This window comes from Alosa alosa, chromosome 1 (genome assembly GCF_017589495.1).
Source record: "Alosa alosa isolate M-15738 ecotype Scorff River chromosome 1, AALO_Geno_1.1, whole genome shotgun sequence".
Lineage (NCBI taxonomy): Eukaryota > Metazoa > Chordata > Actinopteri > Clupeiformes > Clupeidae > Alosa > Alosa alosa.
The window spans coordinates 23,225,745-23,239,387 of record NC_063189.1 but is presented as its reverse complement, the minus strand read 5'-3'; the positions used below and the strand labels follow the sequence as shown (position 1 = coordinate 23,239,387).

General features: G+C 39.7%; 1 protein-coding gene across 2 annotated transcripts in view; it reads right to left on the bottom strand.

Moving 5' to 3' along the window:
* Positions 1-12,677: 12,677 nt before the first annotated feature.
* Positions 12,678-13,643, bottom strand: part of chrna8 (cholinergic receptor, nicotinic, alpha 8) — a 37,877-nt gene continuing 36,911 nt past the window's right edge. For both annotated transcript variants that reach the window (XM_048251959.1, XM_048251966.1), the window contains one exon: positions 12,678-13,643. This exon is cut by the window's right edge and continues 590 nt beyond it. The gene's annotated coding sequence lies outside the window, so the exon portion shown is untranslated.

Sequence of the window (13,643 nt, the reverse complement as noted above, 5' to 3'; positions counted from 1 at the left end):
ATAGGCCTACACCATTATTACATTACATTACATTACATTTGGCTGACGCATTTTTAACCAAAGCGACTAACAACATGGTAACAGTTAAGTTTTAAAGCAATTCTCTCAACAATTTTAGGACAATTTAAACGGTAGAGTACAGTAAGAATAAGTGCATCAGTGAGGGCTGTTTTTAAACAGTTGAGTGTCAGTTCAAGATGGGTGGTAAGTGCTAGGATCAGCAAGACTTGTTGTAAGTGGTGCTATGAAAGTAGATGTTCTCTATAGAGCTGGGTCTTTCAGGAGTTTTTTGAAAATGGAGAGGGATGACCCTGCCCTGTGGAACTGGCAGTGTGTTCCACCAACGAGGAACAACAGATGAGAAAAGTTTGGATTGGCCTGAGCGTATCTGTTGCAATATCCTACATCCTATATGTGTGCATTCCTACATTAGGTCTATTTCTTTGATAGTCAACATAATTTGCTACCACATAACAAATACCAAATAACAATACAAAAGTTTCTTACAAACTTTCCGCACTTCTTAAATGTGCTGCAGTCAGATGGGTTTCCTAAAGACATAACTAGATCTTGAGCATCTATTACCAGTGTTGAATGAGCAGTTTTTGCAGTGATCACTACTGGACATTCCACATTGCTTGACAGCACGTGAGTGAGGATAGACTTATTAATAACCATTAAATAAATAACCATCGCTATCTGCAATAGCTACAGTACAGGGACATTAATCAGTTCATAGCTGAGGATTTGTCCTAGGTCCACTTTCCTTTTAGCATCATATGCAGTAATGATGCACTGGAGAATGTTTCTTTTTGTTGCACTATAAAGGATATCTTGTCTAAATGTTTTGCAAATAATGCAATCTCCATACCACTGTTCAGCAACCCTCAAACAGAATAGTTCATAATAGTGACAAAGTACTTTCTACAGAAAAATGAGCAGTCACCTACTATTCTATCAATTTATTATCAAGGAATCTATTTTGCTTCTAAATGTCATACTGAATTTTAGCTATTATTTCAATTTATATTTTAATTTTAGCTTATTTTCATTTGCTACTTGAGGGTCATTGAGGTAATTCCTGTCCTGTCATACAACATATCTGATACATAAGGAGTATATTAATGCCTTATTTTTTGCAATTCCTATGATATCTGATGGCAAAACCAAAAAATATGTGAATTATGCTAATTAGCAAGCTTAAAACTCAAAATTGAGCTTGGTAAACAAAATATTTGAATTCAACACCCTCAAATTGTGTGAAATAGCCCCTTTACCGACTTTTTCTGAAAGTTTGTTAGCCATCTGCTCTCCCTCTACTACTCTTTTACAGTTTTTGCCCATTGCTTGACACATGCTTCGAAGTAGCCTAACACAACTTGAAGCTTTTGTTACCTTAAACACAGTGTAGCCTAACCATACAACAAAAGCGCTACTTTGCAGGTCCGTGTAACGCTTTGCAGTGCTACATGAAAAAATATAAAAATAGGCTTAAAATCCGTTATCCATTCTTTAGGACGGCACAGTAAATGGGTTGTTGTTGCTTATTTTGATTTTCAATTGAGCACAGTTACGGTTTTCTGTTCAGAAGTTAAAAATTGAAATGATGCGTCAATTTTCTAATTTCCCTTTTTTGCCCTTGTGGTTGGACTGAACCACGAGCACCGGGGGGAGAACACCATCTAGCTGGGCCAGGCTAGATGGTGAAAGAGAGCGCCGCCTGAAATTGTTTGTGATTTTGACATTACTTTAGAGATTAATAACTAAAACAAGGCACATTAAACATAACTTTCAGCCTATGTTGAACATATCTACAGTAGACCCTAGCCTACTGTATATTTGAATACCATGGCCATGCCATACCAAATTCCCCAGAGCAGAATGCTTTGCCATCGACGTCTTGGCTATACCGGGCTATACAGGCTACCCCAAGCACTGTTTGACATGGCATTTTTGCTTATTTAACGCTTTACGCTAGACTAGGTTTCATTAGGCTAAACGAAGACATAACAGTGAGCCTAATTTATCAGTTTATCCAGTTATTAATTTCAACAGCAAATTGCCTACATTGGCCTGTAGGCTCGGGCTCAAGTCCATTGGTAATGCTCATGTAGGTCTTCAAAGCCTCCCAGAACATAGGCTAGAACACGTAGGCCTACTCATAAGTGTCAGGATGCAGCAATGTCTCCCTCTGCATCTAAGGTTCTGATCTCGAGCTGACATTATCAGTCGCTTGGCACCTTGATGCAAGCTGAACTGTGTTTGATAGCCCTCTATCTCTACATCCGCTGATAAAATGTGATTACCACCACCGCAATATGTATCAGCCCCCCCCCCCCCCCTCACGCGTGGTTCAGCCCAACAAAAACAGTAAAAAAAAACTGGCAAAAATCCAATATTAAACTGAATTTTACTTTTGTTTCCAATCCAGTTTCTGTTTTCTTGCGTGACTAATGACACATTTAGAAAATAGTTGTAATTATCTAGGCCCTATTTGCTGACCAGTTAAAAAAAATTCAAAATTGGATTATTGAACACATTTTTTATTTGGATCAGATGGATGGAGCAAATAGAACAAAGCACTGCAAAGCGTTACACGGACCTTACACGGACCATTAAGGCTATAGTTGTGGATAAGTAGTATTAGTTGTGGTCTGACTGAAGAAACTGAAACTGGAAGGGGATGTTTGTATTGTTTTATTGTGGTGTTTTGTGTCTCTTTATATAAAAATACCCATGCCACCTATTCTAACTGTTATCCTCAAATGTCAGGTCAGATATCCGATGAAAAGACATCAGGTCTCAGGAAACCCTCTGTGAAGTTTACGGAATTGCAGTCAGTCATGTCTCAGAATCACCTACAGAGATGTAAAAGGGTCTAAAAGTAGGTCTACACACATTTAGGTAGAAGTATACTTCTGTAAAAAAACACTAGTAAAAGAATAAATAGTGAATTATCTTGTTTATTCAAGTAATTATATATGAAAAAGTATGCTAGCCTTTTCGCAGGACTATTTTACCAGTTGTTTCTGAACTGCGGACTGTAGCCTAAAATGATAATTCTAATTTAATGACTGTAACTCCTTAACAACTATTTCACTGTCCTTATGGTATTTCATAGAAAAATTCAAGCAAGCTTGTTGCCTATACCAAGCCAAGGATACTTGCAGAGAAACAAACATTCTGTTTGAGGTAAACTCACTGACAGAATAGGCCTGGTAGGAAAATGACAGTTCTCCCACAATTTTTTGAGAAAAAGCAAACAAAGAATAGGATGTTTTGTTATCTGTATACAAAACACTGAATTCGACAAAGATGTTTTCCATTATCATGTAACCACTGTTTTGGTGCTGCCCTAGGTGGCACCCTTACAGAAGTCAGCCCCCTTTCTGCATCGCTGTTGTTGTCCCTTCCCATTTCCATTTCCCTTCCATTAGGTTGAAATCAGCCTTTTTTGTTGGGAAAGCACACAATGACCTCAAATAAAAGTAATTGATAACTCGCCTCAAACGCAGTAACACAAAAGTAACAAGCCAGTTTTGCAAAATGTAAGGGGTAGAAAGTACAGATATTTCTGTAAAAATGTAGATACCTGACAATTTTACTTAGGTACAGAATCACCACTTAAGTATTTGTACTTCGTTACTTCCCACCACCTCTGCTCAGATGAAGAGCTGTCAGGTCTCGAGAAAACCTCTGTCATGTTTATGGAATTACAGTTAAAATTTGGAAAATTGACCCTGACTAAAACTGGAAAAATTGGAAAAGATTTGAAGAATTGGAAATTTGGAAACATTTTGGAAAATGGACCCTGACTAAAAGATTATATTTTAATTTTTGCAATGCAATTTCACTGCCTTTCCACCTGATGGCAGTATCTCTCCACTGGTGTCCCAAAGTCCAATGTCTAGTGGTGCCCCCTCCATCTCCCTGTCGCTGCAGGTTTGTATCATGTGGGTTTTTTTCTGCTGTCAAAATAGTTCGTTTTTATGACACAAATATAATGCCTAGGCAAGACCTGAAGACATATGTCCAGCTGCCCAAGAAAGTACAGGGCATAAATACAGGGTTTTTCTTTTTATTGAATTTATATTATTTTCTTTTTTGCTCATTGTTGGTCGATGGATCTATAACATCTCATTTTAAGAATGTAGCCCATTAAGTGTTATTGAAATTTGTGTTGTCAGATTAGGTATTATAAATATTGAAGTTTAAGGTGAAACATAAATAAGGAAGTTGGGCGGCTACCTAATTGTCATGTTTCATAGTGACTAGAGTCTATAGAACTCATACACACGCATGGTAGATATTTTACAGGGGTGTGATTCTTCCGTTTTTAAACGGACATTTTAGGGGGGGTCTGTCGGTCAGATGTAGGGTATATTTCTATAGGCTATTCAGTAGACGGGTTGATCAGCTGTGTTCTGAAGAATGCTTGATTCAAGTTGTCAGTGTGTGTGGCGAACTAGTTTTTCAGCAGAAGCCATGAAACGGTAAAGGTCAACACATTGATTTAAAAAGACATCATGTATGAAGTTGTTTTTTTCTCGTTTTGGCTTTGTCGGGAGGATTTTCCAATAATTAATCTCGATGCTGATATTGAATTTTAATTTCTGCGCGTGTAGCTGTGCTTGAAGTCAGCTGTGACAGACTAGCCTAACCTTACAAGTTTTCATAGTTTTAACCTCAAAGCCTGTCTACCTTGGGCCTACTACATTGTTTAGTTAACACCTTGTCATTTCGTGTTTGTCCAGCCGTTCACCTCCGTGAACATTGCTCCCCAAACTAGTCTAAAACATATTTCGGGATGCCATCTCACCATGAGAAAACGTAACGTTAATGGTGACAGTGAGAGATCAAAGCTTTGGCATACTTAGTAAATATTGGTCTTGCACATAATATTGAGCTGAATATTTAGTGTAAATAGCCTACTGTAGCATTGTGCTGATGGATAAAAAGTCGCCAATTTAAAGGCGCAGTCCGCATTTTAACCCTAGCTCTCCATTTATGTGCGCTTGTAAAACTAGTGTTGTAGCCGCTTAGCCTAGACAATCCTGGTGCAGTTGCTTAAAACAGAGCCTACAATTTATTTTAGGAGGAGAGGTGTAGAACCTACAGTGTTACTTTGGGAGGAGAGGAATCGATATAATTTGATTCCCTTTGGAACTGAAATATCAACAACCTTCAAGTTGCAACCACTTCACTATCAGCATCAATATCAGTAGGCCTAGCACATTATTCACTATTTTGTACGTAGGCTCAGAGAACTGTTAGGGGCAGGCTATATATTATCAAGTAGGCCGATAGTAAATCATTTAGTCAACATTTTAACTCAATCTTGGTTTAAGTTATAAACAAAACATGTTATAAATGGAAAAATCCATGATTCTGTGTCACTGTTGGCAAAATGATCATGATGGCCTATTTCAGCCATATTTGGTTTAGTGTAGGCCTAGGCTACTTTGCTCTATTATAAATTAGTTTGCTTTAGGCCTTATGGGCTGTATTGTAATTATGCTATAATTTTTTAAATATATGTATCAATACTTCCCATAAAAGTCATCAGATGTCATCATTTAAAGGGTTATTTTTCAAAAATTTCTTCCGGCATGCCGCCGGACCCCCCTAGTATTTGGCCCAAACATATTTTCTTTAAGACCCTTTTCTAGTGCCACCCCTGCATAGGATTTGCTTCAATTTTATGAAGTGTAGGTGATGTAAATATATACGGTAGCCAACACTATAGTACACTAGAGTACTCTAACCATCGGGGATTTTCCTTTTTTTTTACCTTGGGTTACCAGGGTTGCCAATCACACCCCTGATTTTATCACTGTCTTGGTCATGTGTGTGATGTCATTCTTCCTACTCTTCATTCAGTCTTCCAACCTTCATATCAGCCTTTATGTGTAAGATCAAATAAGTTGCAACAAAGCCTCTTAGATTCTGACCTTTTACAGAGAATTGAAACAAAGAGATATTTGTCAGTTTTGTTTTTTACAAACAGGCCATTCAAACTGGAGATCTAATTTTAGTGTGACCAAAATAGAGAAACTGTACTTTATCTCTGAGGTCAGCAGCAGGAGTAGAGAATGTGCATGCAGGTTAAAGGAGCATGCTATTCCGCATCCACTTTCCAAGGGCTTGTGTCTTGAAAATGCTCTCAGAAAATTCAGTTATTTGCTTTGGCAAAAATCTACCCATGGCTAGTAAATATGAAAATATTTGATTTCCCATCTGCATGGCAAACATTCCCTCGCACACATGCATGCAGGCGCACATACACTGTACACACACACACACACACACACACACACACACACACACGCGCACACACAATAATGTGATTTTGAATAAACATTGACCCTGAATAAAGGGGGGGGGGGCAATGAATGTACCCCAATGTACCACAACCAGTTAGTCCTGGGCTGTGTGTGTTGTGAGATGAGAAAATGTTATAGAAAAAATGCTAGAAGGGAAATGATCCACTCTCACTTGTCTACTCTTATTAAAGTGATCGCATAACGGCACACAGTGGCCGACTGAAAAGTTTGAGATGCTGTATTAATGACAGAGATTGACAGCTGCATACGCTGAATGATTGAATGATGTAATTTCATAACAGGATGCTTAAATGTGGTGTGTCAGCAGTATGGGGAGGCTTGTCTTTGATACTCATTAGGACAGTGGGCCCCAGGCCTCCTCATTATGTCATGCATCGTGCTGGATGATCTTCATCTTCACTTTCTCCCTCTGTTTTCTCTCTGTCTATCCTCCTCTTCATCTTCCTGCCTTGTTTCTTGTGTTCTAGTCTGTAATTAAATGAGCGTTGACTGGTGACTGATCTCTGCAGGCTGTTTGCTGTAGCTGGGGCTAGGTCTACTAATCTCAATTAAAAAAGGAGTGTTATAGCATCATGGCTATGTGATGGAGACAAAGGTGTGTGTGTGTGTGTGTGTGTGTGTGTGTGTGTGTGTCTATATTCTCATATCCACTTTATGTAAAATGAAATATAAGTAGATGTTACTTGGAACTCACATAAGGCTCACCAAATCAATGCAAATCCTAGACTAAGTATTTAACTTAGATAGATAGATAGATAGATAGATAGATAGATAGATAGATAGATAGATTTTATTTATCCCCAGGGGAAATTCAAGGATTCAAGGACTTTATGAGGTATGACCTTGGTTGATTATTGTTGCATAATGAAAATGTATGGTTATTATGTATGTATAGCATTATTTTGTATAGCATTAATGTATAGCATTATTTTTATTAACGCATGATTGTATGTATGTACATGTTATTTGCACTTTATATCAGGCGAATGAATCCCACACATTCAACAAAAGGAAACAGATGTAGAGAGAGTAAGAGTGGTCTATTTAAGGGTCATTTCTATAAACAGTTTGTTTTAACTTTGATCTTTGTAAGTGTTGGAAGAACTGATGGCCTTGCAGTTTTAAACAACCTGTTCTTTCTTGTGCTGCTTGCATGTCTCATCAAACACATATGCACGTCTACTCATGAATTTTCCCATGATTACCGTAACTTGCTTAAAACTTCAAATTTTGAGTTCTGTGTCATTTTGAGAGATTTACAGTATCATGAGTGTCATCAAAATATTTATTATTTACGATGAAATCTCTCAGGTCAGGGTGCTATTACAGCTGCATTTTTTCTATTAAACTGTTTTGACTCATCTGTATTCTCTGTCACATAAAGAAAGAGGCGATTCAATTCTGGAAATACAGTAAATAGAAGTGACTGTATTAGGCCACAGTGACATCTGAATTCTTCAAATGTTTTCTCTTTGTTCTAATACTCATTAAAACAGCAAAAATTAGATGCAAAAGAGAACTGCACTGAAAGTAAGTGAGATGTGACAAGATGCTATTTTGAACGACTCGTTTCAGGCTGTGAGGATCCGTAGGGGAAGAGGATAGTGAGAACAGAAGACATGCCTAGCACATTTCCTCTGACAAACAGTTGAATATCATACCTGATGAAGTCCGCAAAGTCTACAAAGAGAGGACAGTTGATAAAGAAATGCCTAGGCTGTGTGGACTACAGTCTGAGAGATACATGATTTGAGCCAAACACTTAGGATGTTGTATTATATCAAAACTGTTGTTTACAAACCTTTCTTTACATTTTCTACATTTTGTTATTTCCTTACAATATTTTAAACTGTAAAATACTACACATACTACCCTTTAAAGAATTCTGCTCCATATCAGTTCAATTCTGCTCCATATCAGTACCTTTTCTGAAAATACTGGTGCATGAATTAATGAAAGAATTTTGTTTTTCCACAAACAAAATCTGTTGACACTGTTGTGTGTGTGGTGTGTGTGTGTGTGTGTGTGTGTGCGCATGTCTGTGTTTATTTTGCCATCATTTGACTTTGGTGTGTAGATGTAATCGGACGAGCCAGCCAAGCCTGGTGCTATCTATTTCAGTCTTCCTCACCCACGCATAAACAGAAGCATGCACACACCATGCCTGTTAAGGTGTGCTTTCTGACAAGAATAGATGATGTCTGTCTTGGGGCCTCCAGGGCTTGATGACACACCAACGCTAACATCTCCCTCCCCACACCTCATCGCTTACCTTCATCAACTCTCCCTTCTACTCACAGGCACACACACACACACACACTTCAGTACTCCACTGCTGGTTTATATATCATGTATCATCATATTCACCTCCAGCCAACTGCATTAAAAGAACGTGTCGAAATAAAAATAAAACCCTAAGCTTGGTGCCCAGCCAATCTGATGAGACTTTCAAGGTCTGCTGGTCACCTGGACAAGCAAGGCTTGCGTTGTCATAGTAACTATTATTGACCACATAAAGGTGGACTTGAAAGAGTGGGTCAATTTTTTCAAGGACAGAAGGGTGAGCAAGATGTAGGTTTGATGGAGAATATTATATATTGCACTGCCCCTTTTTGTCTCCTGTCTATTGCTACCAGTGATGTCTGGCCCGTTCCTCCAGCAATCTGACCTCTGTCCCTCTACCACAATATTCCATCTGTGTTTAGAGAGACCCACTGGTGGTAATTAAGAAAGAGACAAACAGCTTTGTGGATTGGCAGATGCCTGGTAAATGCTCAGTGTTTAGCAGATGCTCTGTGGGATATTGCGTTCAGATTGTGGACGTTTTTTATTTTTTATTTATTGCATAGGACAGAGGATGTCATAGTGAGTTATGGATGATGTTTAAGTATAAGTATATATACTCTTTTGATCCCGTGAGGGAAATTTGGTCTCTGCATTTATCCCAATCCGTGAATTAGTGAAACACACTCAGCACACAGTGAGGTGAAGCACACACTAATCCCGGCGCAATGAGCTGCCTGCTACAACAGCGGCGCTCGGGGAGCAGTGAGGGGTTAGGTGCCTTGCCCTTCACTTGCCAAGGGCACTTCAGCCGCTCCTACTGGTCGGGGTTCGTACCGGCAATCCTCCGGTTACAGGTCTGAACCGCTAACCAGTAGGCCACAGCATTTCTAAGACAAAAAGATAGGGGAACAGAGAAAGTTTTCGTTCTCTGCTGTGTGTGAGAATCTCCTGGGTATTCATACTTACACTATTTAGAATCTCAGTCACAGTTTGGACACACAGATATATATATATATATATATATATATATATATATATATATATATATATATAGAGAGAGAGAGAGAGAGAGAGTGTCTCCAGAGCACAGTGTGTCACAGTAATTTGACAGAAGAGATTGCATTTCACTCTCCATCATCCATCCATCCAAGGAACAGGGCAGACACAGATGGATGGAGACATTGCTGCTGTGAGAGATGAAATCTGTGCCCTTCAAAGAAGACTTGTCAGAGATTAACTTCTAATTTTGATACAGTTTAACATAGCCCCATATTTATATGACTTCAGATGTGACATTTGCTATTGTCTGTGAAAGAACTGACTCACTATTCTATAGAGGACGTGACTAGGGGAGAGGAGATGGCACTGCTGTATCAGAAGCTGACAGATGCCTTGTGACTGGTTTGGCATGTTCAACAGACCTCAAGCCCATCCACTAACCCAACCATTCAAGCAGTCAAATTTTATAAGATGATTGCTGTCATTATATGTGCACAATGTGCATGTATTTTGGGAGTGAGAGACAGCGTGTGTTTGTGTAAGACGAGGTGTGCATGGTGTGTGTGAGAGAGAGACAGCGTGTGTAAGGTGAGATGTGTGTGCGTGTCTGTGAAAGATAGTATGTGTTTGTGTGAGGTGTGCATGGTGTGTGTGTGTGTGTGCCAGAGATATAGCATGTGTTTGTGTGAGGTGTGCAAGGTGCGTGTGTGTTACCTAATGAGATCTATCAAGAATCGGCTGCCAGCAGAAACACCAGCAGGCCCAATCCTAGGAAGAGAGTAGCCCACTTAATATTATTAACTCCTGCTTATTATCAGATTAGATATGTGTGGAAAATTGGGCTTATCAGTGTATGTATGTGTGTGTGTGCGTGTGTGTGTGTGTAAGAGAGAGAGAGAGAGAGAGAGAGAGAGAGAGAGAGAGAGAGAGAGAGAGAAGTTGGGATGCGTTTGTTGAATCTTTATTTTTAGTATATTTATGTTTTAGCATTCCGCATCCCCTTTGTTATTCCTCCCTGAGGTTCTTATGCGGGGGTGGGCTTAGACTCTGAAGTGCATGTGAAACAGAAACTTTCCTTTGGCTCAATCGGTTTCTTAAAATTATCTAATTGTGATTAATGTAATAGATGTCATCAATGTATTCTTATACTTTCATGTGCTTTTATGGATTTGGTCTTGTTGTAGGCACACAGTTCTTAAAAATAATTGAGAAAAAGGCCCCTTTAGGTTGATCATGGGGGTGGGGGGCAGGGGGTATAATAAAGGGTATAGTAAAGGGTACAATAATTGTGCATGTCAGACTGAAGACTGTGAACGTGACAACTGTGAACGAATTCACCTCAAACTTCTTTTTCACTCATGTAAGACACACAACTCAACTATGTGTTTGTGTGTGTGTGTTTGTATGTGTATTGAGTGCGGCACGTCTGATGCTTTTAAGGAAATTGCCCAAAGGCTGGCATAAGTGCTGTTTTGTTTCAGAGAGAAGAGCATTTTGATATGCCTGTTTTGTGTGAATTTTAAATTCCTGTGATGCTCTATTTCAAGTGTTTTGTTCTGAGGTCAGTGATGATGGCTTGCATTTATTTCAGCTGTGTTATTACACTAAGAGGTGCAGTTTAAGGGGCTGATCAGAGACCACAGGAGGCTGCAGGGATGAGACCACACCCGCATACACATTTGGGGTTCAGCAGTGGAGTCAGCTGCTTCAGATTCCCAAGGCTCTGAGTTGGTCACACTGCATAGGTGTGAATGGCATGAAGGCAGCGAGACAGCGGCTCTTCTTTTTTCTGCTAAGGAGGTTTGGCATTAACTCCAGAATACTCGCTGACCTTTACCGCTGTACCATTAAAGTATTCTGAGTGATAGCATCACCACTTGGTATGGCTCTGAAGAGGGTGGTCAGGTAAGCACAACCACATCACAGGGACTGAGCTAGACCTCTACAGCCAGCTTGACCAGGCACTTAGCCTAAGAATTTCATTGCTGATATTGATTTGACATCTTTATCAAGTATGTGACAATAAATCTGAAACTAAACCACTAGACTTTACAACTGTTAAAGGAGAATTCCGGTGTGATATTGACCTAAAGTGTGTTGAAAACATGATGAAGTCTGAGCGTATGTCTCATAGCCATCAGCTTGTCCCCTGCACTCCAAAAATCTGGCGCTAGTTAGCCGATGCTACCAACAGCTTTTTCAATGGTGGTGCTTCGCATCGGGCTAGCCATGCAAATAAATCACTGTTTTACACCATTTTGAGGCTCAATGTATCTCCACACTTCATTGGTAGACCGAGGGCCCTGACATTTAAAACAAGACATTAAGAACTTTGAAAAGCACTGGTAGTTTACTTACAAGACGATTTATGCGAGACAGTATCTTAACGAAGTTTAGCATTTGCAGCCATCTTGAATTTAGTCACGATAAGTCGAGTTTGGCGGTAAGAATGAACAAGGTATGATAAGGGGATCAGATTCCAAACATAATTTAGTGGAAATGCATGGATTCCAGTTTCTTCCAGTAGCAGCAACTGGAATCCATGCATTTCAAGGAATTATTTTTTGGAATCTGATCCCTTATCATACCTGTTCATTCTTACCGCCGCCGAATTTATCGTGACTAAATTCAAGATGGCTGCAAACGCAAACTTCGGGAAGATACTGTCTGTATAAATCGCCTTGTTCAAACTACCAGTGTTTTTTTAAAGTTCTCAATGTCTCGCTTTTAAATGTCAGGCCCCTCGAAGTCTACCAATGAAGTGTGGAAGATACATTGAGCCTCCTCGTAAATGGTGTAAAACAGTGATTTATTTGCATGGTTAGCCCGATGCGGCACCACCATTGAAAAGCTGTTGGTAGCATCGGGCTAACTGCCAGATTTTGGAGTGCAGGGGACAAGCTGAGATGGGCTATGAGACATACGTTCACACTCGGTATCATGTTTCAACACACCTTAGGTCAATATCACACCGGAATTCTCCTTTAATGCAATGCTATGTCAATTTCAGACCACCCATTTTTGGTAAAGAAGACATTTCAGACACTGTGCATCAGAAGAAAATTTATTTGGTTTTCTTTTTAAAGTCTAGTTTTTCTACCAAAACATCCTGTGTTGTGTACTGTACTCCTCGGTGGTTACCCCCAGATTCTGAGACCAATGTATAGCAGAGCTGGATACAAAGAGGCCACGAAAAGAAATGTAAGCAAAGAGACGCAAGGACACGCTTAAGCGCCAGAGTATGTCCAGTACTGACCATACTGATGAGGACACGGCACACTTTACACAGGAGAGGTCAACAGAACGACAAACACACAATAGAGACGGACGGCTCTCCAGCCCAGAAGACCATACCTCTGGATATCATACAGCTGATACGTCATCCTTATGGTCTTCATGTGATTCTCTGCTATTTTACAAAGGGTCAATGGAGGAACAGAGGATTAAATAACTAGGATATGTAAACATATAGAAAAATAACAAGTAGAATTTGTAATACATTTTAGTATGTTACATTGCCAACAAATAGACGTCCTCAACAGAACAACAGCAGGCTACAATCTTGTAGTGTGGGAGACAGCTTGAGCGCCCGTCCTCATCACACAGAGGCCATTTCATTTCCTGATTTGCCCCCAGAGAAACACGCCGTGAGGAAAAGCACCTGCATCTACCAGGGAGAGGACGACTGGAGCAGAGCACTCTGATTGCAGAGTTCACAGTGTTGTTGAGTTCACAGTGAGTCTATTGCATTTGGACGAGTGTTGGGTTCACAGTGTGCATCCTCTCCGACTAATGGCCACCTACCAACATTCCTAAGAGCCTGTCTTGTGTCTGAAGGTTTTCCCAAGAGGGTTTGACGCCTGGCAAGAACAGTGGGCAGCCCAAATGATTTACAAAATAATTTCACTGTTTATTCTGTCTGGTAAGTTTAACACCTATTTGAGATCTAGTGAGTGCTAAAGAGAGCCACTCTGTATAGGAAACAAAGACGCTCTCACTCATTTTTACACTTAG